The sequence below is a fragment of the Pan paniscus genome, chromosome 12, assembly GCF_029289425.2.
Source record: "Pan paniscus chromosome 12, NHGRI_mPanPan1-v2.0_pri, whole genome shotgun sequence".
In the NCBI taxonomy this organism is placed as follows: domain Eukaryota; kingdom Metazoa; phylum Chordata; class Mammalia; order Primates; family Hominidae; genus Pan; species Pan paniscus.
This window is the reverse complement of record NC_073261.2, coordinates 73,006,002-73,033,653: the sequence shown is the minus strand read 5'-3', so window position 1 is coordinate 73,033,653 and position 27,652 is coordinate 73,006,002.

The following is a 27,652-nucleotide window of genomic DNA, read 5'->3' as shown; positions in this document are numbered from 1 at the left end:
TGTTTCTCATGGTATCTTGCCATCTATTCTGAGATGTTAGTTCCCTAACTTCTCATTCATTTGAAGTGCCAGCTGGTTACTTGCCCAGCTCGGTCCTTTGTTCTTTTAATTCTAGATTGTCTTCCTCTCATATTTTCCCAAAAATAATCATAAAAATATTTCTAGTCCCACATGCCTTTCTAGAACTTTGCCACTCCCTGTCAAGAGGTATAGTCTATTTCTCCTCTCCTTGAACCTAGGTTTAATTTTATGACTGCCTCATTGAATAAAATGTATTATAAGTGATGCTGTATAACTTCCAAGACTAAGTCACAAAAGATTATTTGGTTTCCACCTGTCTCTTGCTTTTGTGATGCTTGCTGTTAGAACTCAGCCACCAATCTCTGAGGAAGTTTCAACTAGCCCATACAGAAAAACTATATAAAGAGACCCACATAGAGAGGATCTGAGACATCTTTCAATAGTTATCATCAAACACTAGACATGTTAAGTGAGCAAGACTTTAGATCAGGGTATCCAATCTTTTGGCTTTTCTGAGCCACATTGGAAGAAGAACAATTGTCTTGGGCCACACATAGAATACACCAACACTAACAACAGCTGATAAGCTAAAGAAAAAAAAATCACAAAAACCCCTCATATTTAAATTAAGAAAGTTTATGAGTTTGTGTTGGGCTGCATTCAAAGCCATCCTGGGCTGCATGCAGCCCACAGGTTGGACAAGCTTGCTTTAGATGATCTCAGCCCCTTACCTTTGAGATGCCCCAGACAACATAACGTGCACCAGATATGAGCTATCTCCACTGAGCCTTGCCTAAACTGCAGTTTCATGAGCAAAATAAATATTGTCAGTGTCTTAAGTCACTGAATTCAGAGGTTGTTGGTTATACTAGCAGTTCTCAACCTTTTTGGCATTAGGGATAGGTTTCACCGAAGACAATTTTTCCATGTACCAGGAGGAGGAGTGCAGATGGTGTGGGGATGAAACTGTTCCACCTCAGATCATCAGGCATTGGATTCTCATAAGGAGCGCCCAACCGAGATCCCTCGCATGCACTGTTAATAGGGTTCGTGCTCCTATGAGAATTTAATGCTGCCACTGATCTGACAGAAGGCAGAGCTCAGGCGGTAATGCTCACTCACCAGCTGCTCACCTTCTGCTGTGCAGCCGGTTCCTAACAGGCAACAAATCATACTGGTCCACGGCCCGGGAGTTGGGGACCCCTGGGTTATACAGCCATAGTATCTGGAACACAGCCAAGAGGTAACTTGAACTAAGCCTTGGAAACAAGAAACTAAGTACTACTGTGGTATTATGACATATATATGTATCTCATTTTATATATACGTAGCCTTTCATTCATGGTTCCTGGTTCATAACTCTCATAGCCCTTGTTATAATGTTAGAGTGCTTTAGGCCTCAAGAGAAGGCCTCAGAAAACAGAATCTCTGTCTCTTTCTTTCTCTCTGAACTTCTCCTGCCCTCTTTTCACCTGCTCCTTTTTCTCCCCAAGGTTTAACCAAGCACCAAGTTTATTTACCTTTTGAAAGGATATAGTTCAGGAAATGTAGCAGAAAAATAATTGGCATTTTCATCAAAAAGTATTCTAAAAACCTAGGTACAGCTTCTAGACTCCAGCCCTAGATGGACACAGTTAGTTGCAAGAGATAATGTTTACATGGGTGGACCAGCTCCACAAAGAATATCTGCTAACTATGTTCTTCATTGTTTTTTTGTACAGTCCTAAGTCATGTAGCCTAGCAGGGTCTGTGTGTGAATTTAACATTCCGCCAGTTGAGGGGAAGTCCATAAATCAGGTGTTGTACATTAAGCAATGATAACAAAGTCCTGATACTGTTAACATTTCAAATCTGTATCAACTTGGTATAATTTCAGAAACAGTGTTGCAAGGAGTTAAGATCGCCTTCCAAGACGTTCTTGGATGTGGAAAAAAAATGATCCAGACTATTGTTAACACATTCACCCACACTCACACAGTAAAACCTTCTCCAACATAAAGCAAATAAATAAAACAATAATTGCATATGTGATTTAAAAATCACAAATCTCAAACTAAAAAACTCAGATAGAAACAGACAAAAAATAGGAAGGTGTGACAAAAGAGATGATCAAACACCAGAAAGAAACCGAAGAAAAAGATAAAATCAGCTCAAAACTAAAAAACATTATTTAAAAGGCGAGGAGCAGTGGCTTACACCTGTAACCCCAGCACTTTGGGAAGCCAGTGTGGGCGAATCACTTGAGCCCAGAAGTTGCAGACTAGCCTGGCCAAGATGGTGGAACCCAGTATTAGCCGGGTGCGATGGCACGTGCCTGTAGTCTCAGCTACTCAGGAGGCTGAGGTGGAAGAATTGCTTGAGCCCACGAGGTACAGGTTGTAGTGAGCCAAGATCATGTCACTGCACCTCAGCCTGGCTGACATAGCAAGACTCTGTCTCAAAAACTACAAAACGCCCAAGGGAGAATAGATTAAAAATTGAAGGTATGGTAAGGGATACAGGGGATAAAAATAAAAGGAACCTTAGAAAACAAAATGACATAAACATAGAGGCAAAAAAGTATCTGAGAGAAAGAGATAAATATAGAAGAAAGGCAAAACGATACAACATACTACAAATTAGGTCTCCCTATGAAGAAAAACAAAGGGATAGAACAGAGTATTTTAAATTATATCCAAAGAAACCTTCCCAGAAATAAAAGGCATGAATCAATTTAGTAAGAGTTCACCACATACTTGAGAAAATGAATAAGGGTGGTCAACTTTACGACATATTATAAAGCAACTATTAGACTTTAAATATGAATTTTTTAATCCTCTAAACTTCTTAGTAAAATGATTATGTCACCTACAAATTTTTTTAAAGACCATGTTGCCAGCAGCATATATGTATATTTTTAAAGCTAATGATGTAGCAATATTTTTTAAATGCAAGAAAAGACAGTGTGATTCAAGCATTTTATATCAAATCAAGCTGTCCAACTGTAAAACTAAACATACAATAACATCCAACCACAGTATTACTGGGGACACTTCTGTAAAACAATTAATGAAGAACACTTACAACATTTAATTGTAACTGTAATACCAAAACAAAGGCATAATACAGGAAGAAGAATGCCATGTAAATGGTATCTGTACAGGAAAAGGAGAAATAACAAAGTCTAACAGTAAAAGAAAGAAGTAGAACAAGCTAACTATTTCCAATTGAGTGATAGGGGGTAGTAGAAGGAAATGATTTAAGAAGGCAAACCAATTAGTAGAATCGTAAAGAGGAAAAGGGTCTAAAAGCAATACAAAAATATTAATATAAAGAAAAGTAGCATATAAAAACTACATACCTTCCTAAATACCAAAAACTTATAAAAAAATTCAAAAATTGAAAAACTAATTAAATAATACATAGAATACTATGACAGAGGTAAGGCTCAAGATAGCAATCATATCAATAAATGTAAATTCTCTACTCTCCTATTTAAAGATTTTAGAATGGCTAACAAAAATCCAGCACTATTCTGTGCATAAAAAACACCCCAAACAATATGATTTTGCAAAGCTAAAACTTAAGAATGGATAAAGATATACTTGGCAAATGGAAAAAATAAGAAAACAGAGGTTGTGGTCTTAATATTAAACAAAGAAAGTCCAATTCTGGCCCCAAAACAATTAATGAGACACAGAAAGACATTTTATAATGCTAAAGGCCATAGTCCACAATGAAAACATAAAAAGAGTATGTATGAATATATATACCAAATAAGCAACATAAATGCAAGAAGACAGAAATAGACTGATAAATAAAAGACTCTAACACCATAGTCATGTTATAAGAAGTTTAAGGGGAAAAAAATGATTAATAACGTATGATTTGTGAAGCTTTCTTTGCACCCAGTAACAAAGAATGCATCCTCTTTGCAAACATGTATAAACATTAAATTACATGCCATAAAACAAAACATATATTTTATCTGGTGACCATGAAATAAAAATAAAAATTAATCATAAAAATTGTTTTTAAAGCAGTCTTTTCATCTGGAAATTCAGAAGCTTTTTATTAAACAATGCTTAGGTCAGCAGGAAAATTCAAATCGCAATTGTAGAATTTCTATAATCTATGGAAAACAAAAGCAGTGATCAGATGAAAATTCATAGCCTTAGATACTTATAACAATAAAAATGGAAAAATAAAAATGCACAAATTAAATTACCAACTCAAAACAGCTAGTCAAACAAACAAACAAAAAATTAGATATTAATGAGGTTAAAAAAAACTATTTTAAAAAATTCAATAAAATAAGTGACCAGAAAACTTAATTTAAAAAGTAAAGCATAGATGGAGGAAATGTTTAAATGATGGCAAAAGGGAAAACTACCTTTAAACATAAAGAATTTCTTTTAATCACAAAATCTACTTTGAACAACTCTAAATCAAATTAATTTGAAAACCTAAATGAAATGGGTAATTCCTTTAAAAATGACAACCTACCTCTTTGAACTTAGTGCAAATAAAAAGTTTAAAGAAAACAGCACTCTCAGGATATATCAAAAGAGAATACAGAACTGAAACAATAAATAGGCAAATCATGATAGAAGATTATAACACATTTATTTGAGAATAGAACAGGCTGACAAAGTATCAGTAAGAATACAGTTTACTTGAGCAATATTATTAAAATTGAGCTAATGAACAAATGAGCAATCCACTCCAAATATGTCAAACATGCATTCTTTTTGTGCACACCTGGAATGTGTTTGGAAATTGACTACACAAGGACCAATAAAGGAGTCTCAAAAATGTTAAAGGATTAAAATCTACATTAACATTTTAAACCACAGTGCACTAATTTGAAAATACAATAACAAGAAGATAATTAGACATTCCTGTGTTTTGAAACTTAAAAAATAGGTTAAAGAAGAAATAACAGAAAATAGAAAATATTCAGAAAGGAATACAACAAGAAGCTGCCTAATAGAATTTTTGGATATTTCTAAAGCAGTAATCAGAGAGAAAATGTCTTAAATACATATATTTGTTTAAAAAAAGGATAAAAGTCAATGAACTAAGCATCCATCTTAAAAAGTTACAAAAAATAAAATATACCCAAAGATACTGGAAAATAAAGAGAAATAAGTGGCAATTAATTAAATAGAAAATAAAATAGTATAGAGGAAAAAAAGCTGAAAGTTCTGTGAAGAGATTGCTAAGACTGACAAGCATCTGGCAAGGTCAATCAAATAAAAGAAAAATAATATATGGAATGAAAAGGGAGACATACTACAGATGCTGCAGGCATATAAAATGAAGTAAAATAATTTTATTAACGACTACACTGAAAATTTAAACAAAATGGACTAATTCCCATAAAAAATCACTTGCCAAAGTTAACTCAATAAGGAATGGAAAATCTAAACAGCCTTAAAACATAAGTATTAAAAAAATTGAATGAGAAATATAAAATGTTTTCATGAAGACAACTTTAGGCTCAGGGAGGTTTACCAGCAAATTCAACCAGCATGGAAGATACAACAAATTTTAAGCTTTCACAAACTGTTCCAGGGGAAACACTCCCCTACTCACTTTACCAATTAAAATAATTTTTATGCCAAATCCAACAAGAACAATGCAAAACGGACTATCACAGGCCTATTTAAATTAACACAGGTGCAAAATCCTGAACCAAATATTAGCAAAACTAATTCAGCAATATATAAAGAAGATAATATATCCTAACCAAGTTAGGTTTATCCCAGGAAATGTAAGGTTGGTTTAATAAGAAAAAGATAAATTAACAGATTAAAGAAAAAAATCATATAATTATCTCAATTGGTACAGAACAACTATTTGATAAAAATTAAGCGTCAATTGTGTATTAGTCCGACTGAGTAAGAAAGGAGGTTTAATTGACTCACTTCTGAAAGGCTGGGGAGGCCTCAGGAAACCTACAATCATGGCGGAAGGCAAAGGAGAAACAGACACTTTCTTCACGAGGCGGCAGGAGAGAGAAAAGAGCGGCGGAGAAACTTCCAAACACTTTACAACCATCAGTTCTCGTGAGAACTCACTCACTATTAGGAGAGCAGCATGGGGGAAACTACCCCCATAATCCAATCATCTCCCTCCCTCCACACCTGGGGACTACAAATCAAGATGAGATTTAAATGGGGACACAGAGTCAAACCATATCAAATTGATAATTTAAAAAAAAATTAGTCTAATTTCCTAGCAAGGAACTTCCTTAACCTGATCATGGATATCTGCAATGACAAAACTACAGAAAACATTGAATGGTGAAATGCTAAGGCTGTTCCTTTAACATCAAGAAAGTGCTCCATTCTCTTCCCAAGAAGAGAAACTGCTCGTCTTTCTCTGTACTTTCTCCATTACTGATTTCACCCAATCACATGCCATATTACTGTAAGTAAACAATAATACAATGTATATCTGTAATCCAGATTCCTCCCCAGGCTTCCATACTGATATATCAAACTACTTACTAGAAATACACTTGGATGTCCGTTTTAGTGTGTCCGAAATGTGACTTCAGTCTCCCCATCACTGCTACCACCACCCACTAACAACAGACCTGCTCCACCTGCAGTCTACAGAATCAGGCCGCTTCTCCTCACCTCAATTACTACCACCTGGGTCCACACCAACAGCCTCTCTCTGTATTGCAATAGCCTCTTAATTGGTCTCCTTGCTTCTGGCATTGCCTCTCAACAGTAATCGAGAGAATCGAGAGGACAAAGTGATCCTAGGACAATGTCAGTCAGAGCATGTCCTATGGCTCCCCATTACATTCAGAATAAAAACCAAAGGAAATTTTATTCCACCAGGCCCTGCACGATATTTACCCCTTTCTCCCAGAATACACCTTCAACTTCATCTCCTACCATTCTATCCACTTGTTCACTCTGCTACAAGCACATTAGCCTCCTTACTGTTTCTTAAAAATACCTGGCATGCTTCCGTCTTGGGGCTTTTCACGTCTGGTTTCCTCTGCCTGGATGCCTTTCCCTAAATACTCAAATGTGTCACTTCTCAAACGTTTGCTTAAATATCATTCAAGTAAGGCCTATCCTGACCTCGCTAAGATTTCAACAAGGTCCCCAATACTCTGTATGATTTTTTCCAAGCTACTATAAAAATGTATTTATATGCAACGGTTATTCTGTTCTTCATCAGAATGTTAGTTTTATAAAGAGAAGTATTTTTTTGTTCTCTTGTTTAGAGGCATTTTACAGTTCCTAGAACTTTATCCAGCACAAAATAGGCACACAGTAAATATTTACAAAATCAATACATGAATGAGTATGCAAAGCAAAGGTGCTTTTGATTACGTACAAAAATTGTTTCACCTAAAATTCTGAGTCGAGGTTTTTAAATCTCTGATAATCCTTGCTAGTCATTTCAGTACATTTCTGACATCTGCAGTGCATCCCAAAAATCAGGCTAATAGAATCCTGAAGGTAATAAATTTCTGTATTGATTTCAAGACTTTTAAAAATTGAGTTCAACACTAAATCCATGTGTCATAAGATAAATGAAAATTATGTTAAAAAATAAAAAATTTTAAAAATGGCTGGACACAGTGGCTCACAGCTGTAATCCCAGCCCTTTGGGAGGCTGAGGCGGGCAGATCACTTGAGGTCAGGAGTTCGAGACCAGCCTGGACAACATGGTGAAACCCCATCTCTGCCTAAAAATAAAAATTAGCTGGGTGTAGCACGAGACTGTAGTCCCAGCTACTCAGGAGGCTTAGGTGGGAGAATTGCTTGAAACCCAGTGGGCAGAGACTGCAGTGAGCTGAGATTGCCCCACTGCACTCCAACCTGGGTGACAGAGTGAGACCTTGTCTCAAAAAAAAAAAAAAAGAAAGAAAAGAAAAATTAAAAAGCATTCTAGGCAAACCTTACAGTTATTGCTCTATGTATTCCTTTCTATTTCTATTATTTATGGGTTGGGAAAAAAAATTTTCTAAGACATGACATGCTCTAAAATCTAGTGTTCTATAGAATTCCCCTTAGCAGAGATTAAATCCTCTTTTCTCATTAGAAGTAATGTTTCATTGTTTAATGTTATGGGATGTTTTATTGAGTTATTTATGAACAGTGAAATGCATAGAGTTTAACTGGATAGTTTAGGAAGTTTTTAAAAATATAAACATATGTGTAACCCAAATCCCTATCAAAGTACAGAACTCTTCAACCCAAAAAATTCCTTAGTATACCCTTCCACTGAACCGCTGCTGCAGTTCTGATTTCTTACACCAATGGCTAGCTTTGCCTGTTCTAGCATGTATTCTTCTATGTCTGTATTTCGACACTTACCATGTTTTCGAAATTCATCCACGCCATTGCTTGTGTCAGTAGTATATTCATTTTTATTAGTCAGTGGAATTCACTGAATATTCCACGATTATTTTACCTGTTCTCCTATTGGTAGATTTTCTTTCTACTTTGGGGCTATTTTGAATAAAACTACTTCGTGCATTCTTTCTTTTTTAATAGCTTTATTAAAATAAAAGTGACACACCATACATTTCATCCATTTAACGGGGAATTTGCACCCAGTGTGCAATCCAGTGGTTTTCAGCATATTCAGAGGTGTGCAATCATCACTACAATCAAGTTTAGAACATTTCACTCTTCCAGAAGAAACCTCATACCTATTAGCAGTCACTTCCCATTCCCTTCCCCAATACCTCCACCAAATTCCCACTGCCCCGGGTCCTTGTAATCACTAACCTACTTTCTGTCTCTATAGCTTTACCTATTTTGGATACCTAATATACATGTAATCATAAAATATGTAATCTTTTGTGACTGGTTTATTTCACTTAGCAAAATGTTTTCAAGCTTCCCCCATGTTATAGCATGTATCAGTACTTCATTCCTTTTTGTGATCATGTAATATTCCATTATCTGGATATAACACATTTTATTTGTCTATTCATCCTCAAATATAGAATATTTTGTGCTCCAAGTTTTGACAATTCTGAATAAAGCTGCTATTAACAATTGCCTACAAGGTTTTCTTTTTAAAAAATTTTTTTTTAATTTTTTATTTCCATAGGTTATTGGGGAACAGGTGGTGTTTAGTCACATGAGTAAGTTGTTTTGTGGTGATTTGTGAGATTTTGGTGCACCCATCACCCAAGCAGTATACAACTTTTTCTGTGGAACTATCTTCTTATTTCTCTTGAAAAGATACCTAAAAGCAGAACTACTAGGTCATATGGTAACCCTATGTTTAACATTTTTGGGAACCACCAGACTCTTTTCCAAAGTGGCTGCACCATTTCACATTCCCACCAGCGATGTAAAATGGTACCAATTTATCCATAATCTTGTTATTGTCTGTCTTTTTTATTATAGCCACCCTATTGGGCATGAAATTGTATCTTATCATGCTTTTCATTTGCACTTTCCCTAATGACTAATGATATTGAGCATCTTTTCATGTCTGTTAGCCATGTGCACATGGTCTTTGAAAATATATCTATTCAGATCCTTTGCCCACTTTTAATTGGGTTACTTACGTTTTCATTATTGTTTTGTAAGAGTTCTTTATACATTCTGTACAAAAATCCCACATCAAATATATGATTTGGAAATTGCATAGTCTATGGGTTGTCTTTTTACCTTAATAGCATTTAAGCAAAAAAGCTATTAATTGTGGTGAATCCAATTTATCTATATTATTGTTGTTGCTTGTACTTTTGGTGTCATAACTAAGAAACCATTTCCTAACTGAAGCTTATAAATATTTACTCCTCTTTTCATCTAAAGGTTTTATCCTTTTGATCCTTACATTTAGGCTGGTGAGCCATTTTGAGTTAATTTTTGTGTATGGGCTGAGGCAGCCAATTAAATTCTTCTGCCTGTGGATATCTCGTTTCCCAGAATCACTTAATACGATTCTTTCCCCCATTGAATGATTTGGGTACCTTTGTTGAAATTAGTTGACTAAAAATGTAAGGGTTTATTTCGGGACTCTCAATTCTATTCTGTTAATCTATGTGCCCATAATTATTCTAGTATCACACTATGTCGATTACTATAACTTTACAGTAAGTGTTGAAATCATGAAACATGAGTACTCCAACTTTGTTCTTCTTTTTCAAGATTGCTTTGGCTATTCTGGGTCCCTTAAGTCTCCATACAAATTTGGATTATCTTGTCAATTTCTGTCCCCCAAAACAGCAGCTGGGATTTGATTAGGTTCCATTGAATCTGCAGAAGAATATTGCCATTTTATAAAATTTAAGTCTTCCACTTTTTTTTACCATGGATGTCTTTCTATTTATTTGGATCTCTTAAAATTCCTTTCAACAATATGTGGTAGTATTTAAAGTATAAGTCTTAAACTTCTTTTGTTAAATTTATTCGTAAGCTTTTCATTCCATTTTATAGTATTGTAAACAATATTTTCATTTCATTTTCAGATTGTTCATTGCCAGTACATAAAAATACGGTTGATTTTTGCATCTTGATCTTTTAGCTCACAACCTTGCTAAACTTGTTTATTAGTTCTAATAGTTTTTTAGTGAGGTTTTTAGTATACTCTGTCTATAATATCATATCATCTGCAAACAAATAGTCTTATTTCTTCCTTTCCAATATGGATATTAGGTGCATTTTGTTTGCACAAGTCTATTTCTAGGGATATACTTTTGTTTTTCTTAAGTACTTAAAAGTGGATTGCTAGGGCATAGGGTGTCATTAACTTTATAAGAGGCTGCTAAACTAGTTTCCAAAATGTGTTCTATTTTGTTTTGTTTTCATTTTATACCTACAATGTATAAGAGTTCTTGTTGCTCCACATACTCCCCAACATTTGGCATTGTCTTTTATGCTGCTGTTAGCCATCTCAACATTAGTGTGCATCAGTGTGTGGTGATATATCATAGTGATTTTAGTTTAGATTTCTCTGATGATCAATAATGCTAAACACTTTTCCATGGACTAATTGGCCATTTGCTTAGCTTTCTTGGTGAGGTGTCTATTTAAATCTTTCATCTATTTTTTGGGAGGATTGGAAATATTCTTGTTATTAAATTATAAATTGTTTATGTAATCAAAATAAAAAATTTTTTCAGGCCGCGTGCAGTGGCTCACACCTGTAATCCCAGCACTTTGGAAGGCCCAGGCGGGGGGATCAGAAGGTCAAGAGATCAAGACCATCCTGGCTAACACGGTGAAACCCCGTCTCTACTAAAAATACAAAAAATTAGCCGGGCGTGGTGGCAGGTGCCTGCAGTCCCAGCTACTCGGGAGGCTGAGGCAGGAGAATGGCGTGAACCCCAGAAACGGAGCTTGCAGTGAGCCAAGACCGTGCCACTGCACTCCGGCCTGGGTGACAGAGTGAGTCTCTGTCTTAAAAAAAAAAAAAAAAAATTATTTTTCACATTTCTATATTGTGGATACTTTATGTTAATCTGTGGCTTTCGTGTACATTTCCTTAATGATGTCTTTTGATGAGCAAAACTTTTCAATGTTGATAAAGTCCAATTTATTACTTTTATCTTGTAAGGTTAGTGCTTTCTGAGTTCTGTCAAGAAAACTTCTAGGTCATCAAATATTCTTCCATGTTTTATTTTATAACCCTTATAGCTTTGCACTTCATGTTTAGGTTTATGATTCACATCAAATTAATTCTTATAAATGGTATGATATAGGAATTGTGGTGTTTTTTTCCATACGGATATCCAGTTCTTCCCTATTTGTTGAAAAATTGTCCTTTCCTCCACTGAATTAATTTGGTGGCTTCGTCAAAAGTCATTATAGCACAAATTCAAGATTCTCTGTTTGTCATTGGAACAGATTTCAGTAATATATTTGTTTTTATAACAATACCATCTTGCTTATTATAACTTTCTAATAATCTAAAATAAAGTAGTGAAAATACTCAAACTTTGGTGTTTTGTTTCTCTTAGTCTTTTAAAAAATTATATTTTTAATTGACACATAATTGTACACATTTATGGGGTACACTGTGACGTTTTGATACATTTATACATTCTGTAATGATCAAATCAAGGTAATTAGCATAACCACCACCCCAAAAACTTGTCATTTCTTTGTGGTAAAAACATTCAAAACCTTCTCTTTAACTATTTTGAAATATACAGTATATTTTCATTGTATTGTCACCTTACTATGCAAAAGAACATCAGAATTTATTTCTCCTATGTAACTCTAACTTTATACTCATTGACCAACCTCTTGCCATCCTCCTTCCCCTTCTCTCAAAAAACAAATAATCTGATTTTTTTCAATGGGCGAAAGATCTAAATAGACATTTTTTAAAAAACTTTTATTTTAAGTAAGGTAAACTCGTGTCATGTGGGTTTGTTGTACAGATTATTTCATTGCCCAGGTATTAAGTCCAGTACACAATAGTTACTTTTCCTGATCCCCTCCCTCCTCTCATTTTCCACCCTCCACTAGGTCCCAGTGTCTGTTGTTTCCCTCTATGTGTCCATGTGTTCTCATCATTTAGCTCTCAATTACAAATGAAAACACGCAGTATTTGCTTTTCTATTCCTGCATTAGTTTGCTAAGGATAAAGGCCTCCAGCTCCATCCCTTTGCAGGGACATGATCTCATTCTTTTTTATGGCTGCGTGTCATTCTACGGTATATATGTACCACATTTTCTTTATCCAGTCTACCATTGATGGGCAGTTAGGTTGATTCCATGTCTTTGCTACTGTGAATAGTGCTGCAATGAACATTTGTGTGCATGTGTCTTTATGACAGAACAGTTTATATTCCTTTGGGTATATAAGATACTGCCAAACTAGTTTCCACATTTTGGAAACTGATTCAGCTTTGGAACTTGTTATTGATCTGCTTAAGGATTACACATTTTGGAAATTAGTTTGGCAGCAGCTTATATACCCAAAGGATTATTGGGTCAAATCGTAGTTCTGTTTTTAGGGCTTTGAGGAATCGCCACCCAGCTTTCCACAATGGTTGAACTAGTTTACATCCTACCAACAGTGTATAAGTATTCCTTTTTCTCCACAACCTCACCAGAACCTATTATTTTTTTACTTTTATTAATAACCATTCTGGCTGGTGTGAGATGGTGTATCATTGTTGTTTTGATTTGCATTTCTCTAATGATCAGTGATGTTAAGCTTTTTTTCATATGCTTGTTGACCACATGTGTGTTTCCTTTTGAAAATGTCTCTTATGTACTTTGCCCACTTTCTAATGGGGTTGGGTTTTTTGCTTATAAATTGGTTTAAGTTCCTTATAAATGCTAGACATTAGAATTTTGTCAGATGCATAGTTTGCAAAAGTTTTCTCCCGTTCTGTAGGTAGTCTGTTTATTTTGTTGATAGTTTCTTTAGCCATGCAGAGCTCTTAGTTTAATTAGACGCCATTTGTCAATTTTTGCTTTTGTTGCAATTACTTTTGGTGTCTTCCTCATGAAATCTGTTTGTTCCTATGTCCAGGATGGTATTGCATAGGTTGTCTTCCAGGGTTTTTATAGTTTTGGGTTTTACATTTAAGTCTTTAATCCATCTCTAGTTAACTTTTTATATGGTATAAGAAAGAGATCCAGTTCCAATTTTCTGCATACGGCTAGCCAGTTGTCTCAGTACCACTTACTGAACAGGAAGTCCATTCCCCATTGCTTGTTTTTGTCAGCTTTGTTGAAGATCAGGTGATTGTAGGTGCATGGCCCTATTTCTGGGCCCTCTATTCTGTTCCACTGGTCTATGTGTCTGTTTTTGTACCAGTACCATGCTGTTTTGATTACTATAGCCACGTAGTACAGTTTGAAGTTGGGTAGTATGATGCCTCCAGCTCTGTTATTTTTGCTTATAATTGCCTTGGCTAGGCTGGGCGTGGTGACTCACACCTGTAATCCCAGCACTTTGGGGGGCCAAGGCAGTTGGATCACAAGGTCAGGAGATCAAGACCATCCTGGCAAACACGGTGAAACCCCATCTCTACTAAAAATACAAAAAAATTAGTCGGGCATGGTGGTGGGTGCTTGTAGTCCCAGCTACTCAGGAGGCCGAGGCAGGAGAGTGGTGTGAACCCAGGAGGCGGAGCTTGCAGTGAGCCGAGATCACACCACTGCACTCCAGCCTGGGAGATAGAGTGAGACTCCATCTCAAAAAAAAGAAAAAAAAAAAAGAAAGAAAGAAAGAAAGAAAGAAAAAAGAAAGAAAAAAAGAATTGCCTTGGCTATTTGGGCTCTTTTATGTTTCATATGAATTTTAGAATACTTTTTTCTAGTTCTGTGAAGAATGTCATTGGCTGTTTGATAGGAATCTATAAATTGATTTGGGCAGAATGGCCATTTTAACAATATTGATTCTTCCTATCCACAAGCATGAAATCTTTTTCCATGCATTTGTGTCATCTCTGATTTCTTTAAGCATGGTTTTGTAGTTCTCCTTGTAGAGATCTTTTACCTTACTGGTTAGTTGTATTCCTAGGTATTTTATTCTTCTTGTGGCAATTGTGAATAGGACTGCATTTCTGATTTGGCTTTCAGCTTGACTGTTGTTGGTGTACAGGAATGCTAGTGATTTTTGTACATTGACTTTGTATACTGAGAGTTTGCTGAAGTTTTTTATCAGCTTAAGGAGCTTTTGGACCAATATTATGAGGCTTTCTAGATATAAAATTACGTCATCTGCAAACAGGGACAGTTTAACTTCCTCTCTTCCTATTTCCTTTCCTTTATTTCTTTATCTTGCCTCATTGTTCTGGCCAGGACTTTCATTACTATGCTGAATAGAAGTGGTAAGAGAGGACATCCTTGTCTTATGTAGGTTTTCAAGGAGAATGCTTTCAGCTTTTGGCCATTCAGTATGTTGCCGGCTGTCGGTTTGTCATAGATGGCTCTTAGTATTTTGAGGTATGTTCTTTCAATACCTAGTTTATTGAGATGGTTTATTTTTAATATGAAGTGGTGTTCAATTTTATCAAAAGCCTTTTCTGCATCTATTGAAATAATCATGCGGTTTTTGTCTTTAGTGCTGTTTACATGATGAATCACATTTATTATTGTGTATGTTGAACCAACCTTGCATCCCAGGGATAAAATCTACTTGATTGTGGTGGACAAACTTTGTAATGTGCTGTTGGATTCCATTTGCCAGTACTTTGCTGAGGATTTTTGCATCTATGTTCATTGAGGATATTGGCCTAGAGTTTTATTTTTTTTATTGCGCCAGGTTTTGGTATCAAGATGATGCTGGCCTCATAGAACGAGTTAGAAGTCCCTCCTCAATTTTTTTGAATAGTCTCAGTAGGAATAGTACCAGGTCTTCCTTGTAAATCTAGTAGAATTTGACTACAAATCTGTCTGGTCCTGAGATTTTAGGGGGTGGCAGGCTGTTTATTACAGATTCAGTTTCAGAGCTTGTTATTGGTCTTTTCAGGGGTTCATTTTCTTCCTGGCTCAGTCTTGGGAGGATGCGGGAACATTTCTTAAAATAAGACATACAAATAATCTACAGGGATATGAAAAAAATACACAGCATCACTCATCATCAGGGAAAGGCAAATCAAAACCAAACGGAATATCACCTTACCCCAGTTAGAATTACTGTTACAAGACAAAACAATGAATGCTGGTGAGGATGTCAGTGAGAAAGTAAATTAGTATAGCCATTATAAACAACGTTATGGTGATTCCTCAAAAAATTAAAAATAGAACTACCACATATATATCCTAAAGAAAGGAAATCAGTTTATTGAAGAGCTATCTGCACTACAATGTTTATTTCAGCACCATTCACAAGCCAAAATATGGGATTGTCTATCAATGAACAAATGGATTTTTTAAATGTGGTATATACCCATTGGAATATTATTCAGCCATAAGAAGAATGAAATCCTGTCATTTTCAGCAACATTAATGGAACTGGAAATCATTACGTTAAGTGAAAGAAGCTAGACACAGAAAGACTAAGATTGCATGTCCTCACTCATTGTGAGAGCTAAAAATCTGGATGTCATGCAGGTAGAGAGTGGAATGGTGGTTACTGGAGGCTGAGAATGGAAGGGGGAAATGGAAGATGAAGAGAAGTTGGTTAATGGATACAAAAATATAGCTAGATAGAAGAAATAAGTTCTAATATTTGATAGTACAATAGCCAGACTATAGTAAACAATAATTTATTGCATATTTCAAAATAGCTAGAAGAGAAGAATTGTAATGTTCCCCACACAAAGAAAAAATAAATGTTTCAGGTGATTAATATCCTATTACCCTTATTTGATCATTACACATTGTATACATACACCAAATCATAAGTTCCCCAAAAATATGTACGACTATTATATATCAGTAAAAAATAGAACTGCTACATGATCCAACAACCCACCACTGAGGATATATTCAAAGGAAATAAAATCAGTATGTAAAAGAGATATCTGCACTCCCATATTTATTGCAGCACTGTTCACAATAGCCAAGATATGGAATCAACCTAAGTGTCTATCAACAGATGAATGGAATTTTAAAATGTGGTACATATACATAATGAAATGCTATTCAGCTATAAAAAGATTCACAAAAAATATATATTCCTCCCTCTACTAGAATGTTACAAAATAAAATAAAAGGCTTTTATTTGCAACAACATGGATGAACCTAGAAGACATTATATTAAGTAAAATAAGCCAAGCACAAATGGACAAATAGAGCATGATCTCACTCATATGTGGAATCAGAAAAAGTTGATCTGATAGAAAGAGAGTAGAATTACGATTCTTAAACTTTGTTTTCTTAAAATAGTTTTAGATATTCTAGTTTTGTGCATTTAGAAATAAATTTTAGAATTGATTTGTCCGTCTGAACAACAAAACATCTGCTGAGATTTTGATTGAGAATGCATTAAATCTAGAAATTAGTTTGTAGATAATTAACATCTTAACACTATAGATTTTTTCCACACCATAAATATGGTGTAACTTTCTACTTATTTAGATATTTATCTCAAAATTTCATTTTGATATTTACCTCAAAAATTCATAGATTTTATTGTAAAGGCTTTGTACATCTTTAATTTATCCCTAAGTATTACATTTTTATTGCTATTGTAAATGGAATTAGTGTTTATTTCTTTTTCATTTGTGAAACTTATATTCTAGTAGAGTAAGAAATAAGAAAACCATAGCAATATAAATACAATTTAATGTTGTCTATTTTATTTTTTTAGCTCACTTTTTCTGTGAATAGAGACAATTTTACTTCCTTCTTTCCAATCTTGATGCCTCTTCTATATTTTGCTTTTTGTATTGGCTGCAACCTTCAATAAATATGGAATCAAAATGATGAGATCACACATCCTTGCTTTTTTCCTGAACTTAGGGGAAATCTTTTGGTCTTCAGTAAGTATAATATTAGCCATAAGATTTTCATAGGTGTGCTTCATTAAGTTTCCTTCTATTCCTACTTTTCAGTGTGTGTGTGTATGTTTTTCTTATGAATTGGTGTTGAACTTTGTCAAGTGATTTTCTTTTGTGAATCTATCAGATGATCACATGATTTTACTCCTACAGTCTTTCAATGTGGTAAATTTTATTAATTAGTTTTTGAATATTAAACCAATCTTGCATTCATTAGATTAAACCCTCTTGGTCAGGATGCATTATCCACTCAATGTGCTAATATATGGTGAGTTTTTGCATATATAAATGAGAAAATGGGTTTGTAATTTTCCTGTCGTGTAATGTTCTCTTCTATTATTGGTAGATACTAGGGCTAAGTTGATCTCTCAAAATGTGTTCTTCTTTTCTAATTTCTATTTTTCTATTTTCTGTAGGACTCTGTATAATTTTAATATGATTTCTTTCCTAAAGGCCTGGAAGATTCAGTGCAGATTTTTAATTCCTTGATAAGTTACTGCTGTTGGTACTCCACTTCCCTGTGCCATAATAAAAAAAGTGACCCCAGGTAAAAATTGGACTCATCTTATGGGATTATATTCTCTCAGGGCTCAAAGTCCTGCACTGCCTTTGAAACAGTTGTTTCAGAGATTTTTGTCCAATTTTATAATTGTTGATAGTGGTAGGGCTAGGTTTAGCAGTAGAGCACTTTGTCACAGCCAGTAGTAGATACTCATCAGGATGTTTGAATTTTTATTAAATTTTTTAAATAATTAATATAATCTCATAGTTTAAAATTGTCAAATGATAAAGGACGCCCAATCCAATAGTCAAGTTTGTTCAGCATCTATGTCAATCTTCTATACTGCATAGAATAGAAAACTTAGGAGCATTTAAACACACTCTTGAAGCTTGGGTTCCAGATATGAATTAGATTCTGCCAATCCCATATACTGTTATGAAAACTGCATTTGGAACTAGGACATGTGGAGAGAGATACCATGGGAATTTTCTTGATGGGAATGGTAGTAGCTGATTTCTAGATTGTAAAACGAAGGTAAGGTATTCCTGTGGCAAACAGTTGCACTCTCAGTTTCTGATCTCTGTTTTGAAACCAAATTGGTATGATTCTGGAACCAGAGTGGAGTCTAAAGTTGTCTAATTCCCAATTTCCCGAGAGTCCAAGACATAATATTTCCCTCAGGTGCTCTCCTGGGAGTTTCACCTGGAAGCCTAGTCTAGAGTTTATCTGTATTTTTTAAATGTTGATTATCTGCAGAAAGCCCAAGATAATAGCCTGATTTCCCCTCAGGTTGTTCTTCCACATCTTGTTCCTGTGCTGTATGTCTGAAATAAGTAAAGAATATAATAAATCAGGTAAGAAATATTGATTTGCCTCTAATTTTACAAAAATTGCTGAGGACTATCATTTCATATGCCTGATTTGTCAAGTTCATGACATAGAAAAAAATGTAAGAATTATGACAAGTCTAGGTCCTTGAGACCTCTCCCAAACTTACAAATGAGTTTAATATTCTAAAGTAAATTGATATGGCTATTATCAAGTGATAGTATGTTTCATCTCTGCATTCACAGAACACCATCCTTACAGGAAAGGTGGTTTTACTGCAATGACAAAAAGATCACCTGTTTCTGTTTCTATTATACTAAACCACCTCACAGATCAGATTAGGGGAAAAAAGTGAGTCCATTCTTTTTTAATTGGTATATCATAATTGTACATATTTTGGGGGTACATGTTATATTTGATACAGGTATGCAGGGTATAATGATCAAATCAGGGTAACTGGAATATCTATCACCTCAAACATTTATCTTTGTGTTAGGAACATTGCAATTCTTCTCTTCTAGCTGTTTTGAAAAATATAATAAATGGTGGTTAACTACAGTCTCCCTACTGTACTATAAAATACTAGAACTTATTTATTCTATCTAACATATTTTTGTACCCATTAACCACATTCTCTTCATCGCCCACTCCCCTCTACCCTTCTCCAGCCTCTGGTAGCCACCAATCTACTCTCTACCTGCATGAGATCCACTTCTTCAGCTCCCACATTTAATGAGAACATGCAGTATTTGTTCTACTGTGCCTGGTTATTTTACTTAACATAATGATTTTCAGTTCCATCCGTGTTGCTGCAAATCACAGGACTTTATTATTTTAATGGCTGAATAATATTCCATTGTGTGTATATAACACATTTTTCAAATCCACTCATTTGTTGACAGACATTTCGACATCTTGGCCATTGTGAGTAGTGTTGCAATAAACATGGGAATGCAGATAGCTCTTTGATATACTGTTTTCCCTTCTTTTGGATATATAACCAGCAGTGAGAATGCTGGATCATATGGTAGTTTTATTTTTTGTTTTCTGAAGAGCTGCCATGTTTTCTATAATGACTGTCCTACTTTACATTCCCACCAACAGTGTATAAATGTTCTTTCTTGTCACCCTTGCCAGCATTATTTTTTGTCTTTTTAATAATACCCATTTAACTAGGGTGAGATAATATCTCAATGTGGTCTTGATTTGCATTCCCCTGGTGATTAGTGATGTTGAGCATTTTTTCATATACCTTTTGGCCATTTGTATGTCTTCTTTTCAGAAATGTTTATTCAGGTCTTTTGCCTGTATTTAAATTAGATTTTTGTTGTTACTGTTGTTGTTATTGACTTGTTTGAGTTCTTTATTCTGGTTATTAAGCCCTTGTTAAATGAACAATTTGCAAATATTTTGTCTCATTCTGTAGGTTTTATTTTCACTTTGTTAATTATTTCCTTTGTTGTACAGAAGCTTTTTAGCTTGATGTAATCCCATTCGTCTATTTTTTTTTCTTTTGTTGCCTGTGCTTTTGAGGTCCTACCTAAAAAATCTTTATCCAGACCATGTCCTATGGCATTTCCCCTGTGTTTTCTTCTAGTAATTTCATAGTTTCAAGTCTTAAATTTAAGTCTTTAATCCATTTTGATTTGATGTTGGTATATGGTGAGAGACAGGGGTCTGGTTTTACCCTTCTGCATATGGACATCCAGTTTTCCCAGTACCATTTATTAAAGTTCATGTTCTTTCCCCGATGTATGTTCTTAGTGCCATTGTTGAAAATGAGTTGACTGTAGATGCATGGCTTTATTTCTGGGTTCTTTAATCTGTTTCATTGGTCTATATATCTGTTTTTATGCCAGTACCATGCTGTTTTGGTTACTATAGCTCTGTAGTACAATTTGGAGTCAGCTGTAATGTGATTCCTTTAGTTTTGTTCTTTCTGGTCAGGATGGCTTTGGCTATTCTGACTCTTCTGGTGGTTCTATGTAAGTTTCAGGATTATTTTTTCTATTTATGTGAAGAATGTCATTGGTATTTCAACAGGGGTTGCATTGAGTCTGTAGACTGCATCCGTGGGATGAATCCCACTTGATCACAGTGAATGATTTTTTTAATGTGTCGTTGAATTTTGTTTGCTGGCATTTTGTGGAGGATTTCTGCACCTATGTTCATCAGGGATTTTGCCTGTTGTTTTCCTTTTTGGTTGTATCTTTGTCTGGTTTTGGTAATAAGGTCAATTTGTTAATGTATAAAAATTCTTGTACTATCCATATCATCTCCATATTGCAGGAGCAGTTAAGAGGAAATAAAGTATTTTAATGAGTAAATTTTCTAAAATTTCTGACAACGGCAGTTTACCTTGGTCTGAAGATTAGATTTATACAAATTTAATGACCTAAAGAGCCACACCAAATCGGAAACCTGAATTTTACTCAAACAATAGAGTAGGCCTAAGAAATCTTTTGCATCTACCCTAAAAATCCTTCCATTACAGTTGCCTAATAATAATAGCACTTCACACTGTCAAGCTCTTATAAATATTTCTTGGTCTTATTATTAATAGGCCAAATCTGCCTTTGCAAAGAGTCACACCCATCCAAGTCCCAAACTTTAACCTGGATACTGAGACCCCAAATCAAGGGGCATGTATTAAAAAGTCTCATTTAATCCTTTTAGAATTAAACCACACGAAGTGTTCTTAACAATTCACATTGCCATAATTTGCCATAGAGAGGAACTTGGAAACTGACATCCCACTGCAAAAGAAGTTTCTGTACCAGTTTACGACCTAGTGTACAAATGCTTTCTTTTCATCATAAAGTGAATATAGTAATACTAACACTTGTCAAAGCTCATCTACAACTTACTTCAATGGGAATCTTATCTCTTCATGGAAAGCCAGCACTTTAAAGAGGTACACTGTGAACTTCACCTTTGGTAAATGATTGATATCTTTTCATAACACTCTGGTTCTTTAGGATTAAGATGGTGTTTACAATTGAGTAAAAAACAGATGAAAGAAATGTGAAAAACCACCTAGTAATGCAGGCCAAACACACTGTGTATGAGATGGGCCAAGCAACGCTGAATTAATCTTGTCAGTTAAATATTTAATGTGCTTGATTATATGTATATTTGTTGTCCATTTGTAGTTTCAGTCATGATCTTCCCCGTTACTCTGTTTTGTAGTATCTCTCCTAAGAAGTCCCAGCCTCGCCCTGACTCCAAATAACTTAGATTCCTAAACACAGTGGATGGCTAGTTGGACCTGACTGAGCTGGCTCAGAACAAATATTGTATTTTCAGATCATATCACTGCCCAAAGTGTTATCCTGCCCACCTTATCATTAAAGTCACTATAAGACTTCATTAATATCCCATTATTAACTTGAGTATCCTTCTCAGGATGTTCCAAAGTGGACCTTCAGTAAAGCAAGCCGCTCACTAACCTAGAACACATCTGTTACTTCAAAAATAGATCAATTAATCAATAACAACATGCAGATCCAAATTAGTATCAAATTATTGTTAATCTTTATCAAAATATATTAGATCCTAACAAAATTCAGTCAAATAAATAACTTGAAGTAAATTAGTAACATCTCTAGTGTATTCTTCTCAACTCTGCTCATAATTAAAAGGGAATAAAAATGTAGCAATGTCTTCTGCAACCTGACCAGACCACTATCCCACTTAGAAAATGGATGGATTTGTGCCTGGGGCCCAGCCAATGGAGATCAAGGCATGCATCTCCTCTGCATTCCAGTCAGACTGCTCATCTCATCTTGGTCCAAATTCATCTGGATTACCTACATATATTTTTTCAAAATAAGTCCCCCATTCATATATTCAAACCGAGACTCACTCTTATAATAAGCTCCCCCAATTGAGAATCTGATAATAGCAGTACACATACATATGTTGATAGATTGCTTTGATTTCTACTTCACATGTAACGGAGCTCTTATATAAAATAAATTTCATGTAATAGGTAATATCATATTTACATTTTGCCAGATTGAAAAGTTATAGGGTCTGCATGATCTAAATTCTGAGCCTCTGTCATTGTTCAAATGTCAAAACCATAAAAGTAGAGCTGATAATTGGGATAACTGGGAAAAAATACCCCTAAAAATGTACTTACTTCATGCAGTTGACCTCAGTATTTTGCATGAAAACTTTATGCATCCAACATCTCTTTGAAATCCTCACACCAGAAAAGTATCTCTGGTTTAAAAAATAATAATATGAACGTTTCAGTGTTGTATTCTGGAGAGACTAAATGAAAAAGTCTCTGAACCAGGGGACAATGAGTATAGACAGCTGAGGTCTCTTCCTGAAAATTCAGTAAATAATCACAAGTCTGAATTTGGTAGAGTAAACACTACACTTCCCTGACCCCTGTGAATCCAAGATTCATACTACCTCAGAAAGGAGGTTGAGGAGTCTTCTCCGGGGAAATTGACTAAAGTAAAAGAAAAGAGATTGAGATTAAAATGTGAAGATCTCCTAAAAAAATAGCCTGCTTACCCTGCCCTACCCCATTCATAAGAAGTATCTGATCCTTCCCAAGCATTGAGACTTCTTCCCAAATGCACACTTCTCAAACATTCAGCCTTCAATCCTACATATAAGTGGAGACAAAGATCATGAGACCATTTGAGGCACACCTCTCACATAAAGCAGAGACCAAAGAAAAACAAAGCAAAAGAAAACAAAAAATAAGAATGTGGATGACACAGAAATAATGAAGGCAGAAGAATGAACCTTTTTGCAATCTACAATTGTTATAGCCAAAAAGGAAAGAACAAAATGTTATCAAATGAGAAAAACACCGAGAAAGAAGATTCAGAGACATACAGACAGAAAGTCCTGAAAATTTTCAAAAAACATGATGAAAGATAATTACAAAAACAAATAAGAAAAGTTTAATATTACACTGAGAAAATCTCCAATAAAGCAGAATATGAGGACAAAGTGTTTAGAAATAATAAAGAAAATATGGGAGTAGGATGATCTTGCAAAGCGGTTCAACCTTTGAATAGAAGTTTTACAGAAAGAATAGGAAAAAAACAGGGGACAAATTTGTCAAATAATTCAAGAAAATTTCCAGAACATAAAGTCATGAATTTACAGATTGGAAGGACCCACAGCATAACCAAAAAAACATGATTTTAAAAGACCTATATATTAGGGCATGTAGTCATGAAATATCAAGACACCAGGAATAAAGAATATTAGTTTCTAGAGATAAGTTAAAGGATGCATACAGATGATTAGAAACTGTAATGGCAGAAGTTTCAGCAACAACACTGGATGCTAGAAGACAATAGAAAAATAACTCCAAATTATGAGGAAAAAAAATTCCCAATCTATTTCTATCCCAAATCAAACTATTAAATGTGAGCAAAAATAAAAACATTTATAATTATGAAAGCTTCTCAAGAATACATTTTCTCTACTTCTTGAGAAGCTGTTGAAGAACATATTGCACCCAAAAATGTAAAATAAAGCAATAAATGTAAAAACATAAGATCCAGGAAATAAGAAATCTGACTCAGAGTCTAGGCAAAGAAGGTTTCTAGAATAATGATGAATGGCAATGATGTATAGAAAGCCTAGAGATAGCTCCAAGAAGAATGTATTCAAGAAAAAGTTATAACTAATAGATTTTCTGATGTATCTAATCATACTAAAGGTATTTTTATATATACATAAATATTTACATTTATTTACATATTAGACCTTTGTCTCATTCCATGTTAGTATATGCAGACTGACTTAATTTTCTTCATTTTTAATTGACTTGTAACAGTTGTACATATTTATGGGGTTCAGAGTGATATTTTGATACATATATATGTATATGTATATATAAAATATGTAATGATTAAATCAGGATGATTAATATAGTCGTCACCTCAAATATTTACCATATCTTTGTGTTGAGAACATTCAGAATTCTCTCTTCTTCTGTTTGAAAATATACAACAAATTATTGTTAACTATAGTCACCGTACAGTGCTATAGAAAACAAGAACTCATTCCATATATATAAAGAAATATTTATATGTGTCACACACACACACACACATATTCCTCCTATATATAGTCCCCATATATGGGAGGAATATATGTACATGTAACTGTAATTTTGTATCACTTAACCAACAGTATTTCTACATCCTCTCCCTGGGCCCTAATAACCACACTTCTGTTTTCTACTTTAATGAGCTTCACTTTTTTAGGTCCTACATATAAGTGAGAACATGCAGTCTTTATCTTTCTGTGCCTGACACTTAACAGAATGTACTCCAAGATATTCATGTTGCTGAGAATGACAGAATTTTGTTTTGTTTTATGGCTGAACAGTATTTCATTAGGTATACGTACCACATTTCCTTTATCCATTCATCTGTTGATGAACACTTAGGTTGATTCATATTTTGACTACTGTGAATAGTGTTGCAGTGAATATGTGAGAACAGATATCTCTTCAATATACTGATTTGCTTTTATTTGAATAAATGCCAGTAGTGGGATTGCTAGATCATATGACATTTCTATTTTTAATTTTTAAGGAACCTCCATACTGTTTTCCATAATGACTATCCTACTGTACATTCCCACTAACACTGTATGAGCATTCCACTTTCTCTGCATCCTTGCCAGTATTTGCTATTTTTTGTCTTTTTAAAAATAACCATTCTGAGACATAGGGATTAAGATGGTGGATGGGAAGCAGGACTGGCTTGCAGCTCTCAGGCTTGGACAGACAGAGCAGCGGGTAGAAAATCACATCATGAATTTTGCTCCAAGAACTACTGCAGGAACATATCAGAAAAGCTGAGAGAATCCACCGACACTTTGAAGGAACTGGATTGCCACTGCAGGCTCCCTGACATGCTGAAAAACTCTGAGTCTGCTTACTTTCTCAGCAGGGAGGCTGGTGGTCTGAAGTGAGTTCTCAGCGTTGGTCACTGGCTGCCTGGAAATAGGCTTGGTACTGTTGAGGGGGACATAGAGGGAGTGAGATCGGCCTTTGGGACTGCAGGCTGTGTGGGAGCAGGGTGAGTCCTGTGACTGCTGGCTTTCCCTCACTTCCCTGGTGACCTGTATGACTCAGCAGAGGCAGCCATAATCCCCTTGGGAATGTAACTCCATTGGCCTGGGAACCACACCCCTGTCCCCCACAGCAGCTGCAGCAAGCCCTGCCCAAGGAGAGTCTGAGCTCAGACATGCCAATCTAATAGTTGTTTTTTGTTTTTTTTTTTTTACAGAGATTTATGGCAGGATTAGTTCCAATCATTTCTGTTTCAATGCAAGGCAGTTGTTGAAAGTCTAAGTCTAGTTGGCCCCTGAAATAGCACATAACGTTTTTGGGTGGTGAAGATGAGATACCTTTAACAATAAAGCTCCTCTCACAATAGAGAAATGGCCACATGGTCATTAAAAATTATACTATGTCAACAGAATAAAACGCAAAACTATGTCTACCCTATAATTACATCATCGAAAGATTACATATGGGAGTGTAAAAGGCTGCAAATTATTTTTAAAATACAAATATGTTAATCTATTAGTCAATAAAATATATTTTAAATTTTGTTACTATTTTTATAATAGTGTTCAGACAATACATATTTCTTTCCAAAAAAATAGACAAACAATAACAGTAGTATAAACACTCTCGAGTATTAAGTTGCACAACTCTTGATAAAAGAATTCAGCAAAGTTTCCAGATACAAAATTAATATACACAAATCAGTAGTTCTTCAATACACCAACAATGACCAACCTGAGAATCAAATTAAGAACTCAACCCCTTTTACAATAGCTGCAAAAAAAAAAAAAAAATACTTAGGAATATACCTAACCAAGGAGGTGAAAGACCTCTACAGGAAAACTACTAAATACTGCTTAAAGAAATCATATATGACACAAAGAGATGGAAATACATCCCATGCTCATGAATGGGTAGAATCAATATTGTAAAAATGACCATACTGCCCAAAGCAATCTACAAATTCAACACAATTCCCATCAAAATATCACCATCATTCTTCACAGAATTAAAAAAAAAAAAACTAAAATTCATATGGAACCAAAAAAGAGCCTGCAGAGTCAAAGCGAGACTAAGCAAAAGGAACAAATCTGGAGGCATCACATTACCTGATTTCAAACTATACTATAAGGCCATAGTCACCAAAACAGCATGGTACTGCTATAAAAATAGGCACATAGACCAATAGAACCGAATAGAGAAGCCAGAAATAAACCCAAATACTTACAGCCCCCTGGTCTTTGACAAAGCAAACTAAAATGTAAAATGGGGAAAGGACACCCTTTTCAACAAATGGTGCTGAAGTAATTGGCTAGCCATACGTAGGAGAATGAAACTGGATCCTCATCTTTTACCTTACAACTTAAGATGGATTAAAATCAACTCAAGATGGATTAAAGACTTAAATCTAAGACCTGAAACTATAAAAATTCCAGAAGATAACATTGGAAAGCCCTTCTAGACTTTGGCTTAGTCAAGGATTTCATGACCAAGAACCCAAAAGCAAATGCAACAAAAACAAAGATAAATTCCTGGGACTTAAACTAAAGAGCTTTTGCACAGCAAAAGGAATAGTCAGCAGAGTAAACATACAACCCATAGAGTGGGAAAAAAATCTTCACAATCTATACATCTGACAAAGCACTAATATCCAGAACCTACAATGAACTCAAACAAATCAACAAGAAAAAAAAAAAACAGTCCAATCAGAAAGTGGGCTAAGGACATGAATAGACAATTCTCAAAAGAAGATATACACATGGGCAACAAACATATGAAAAAATGCTCAACATCACTAATGATCAGGGAAATGCAAATTAAAACCACAATGCAGTACCACCTTACTCCT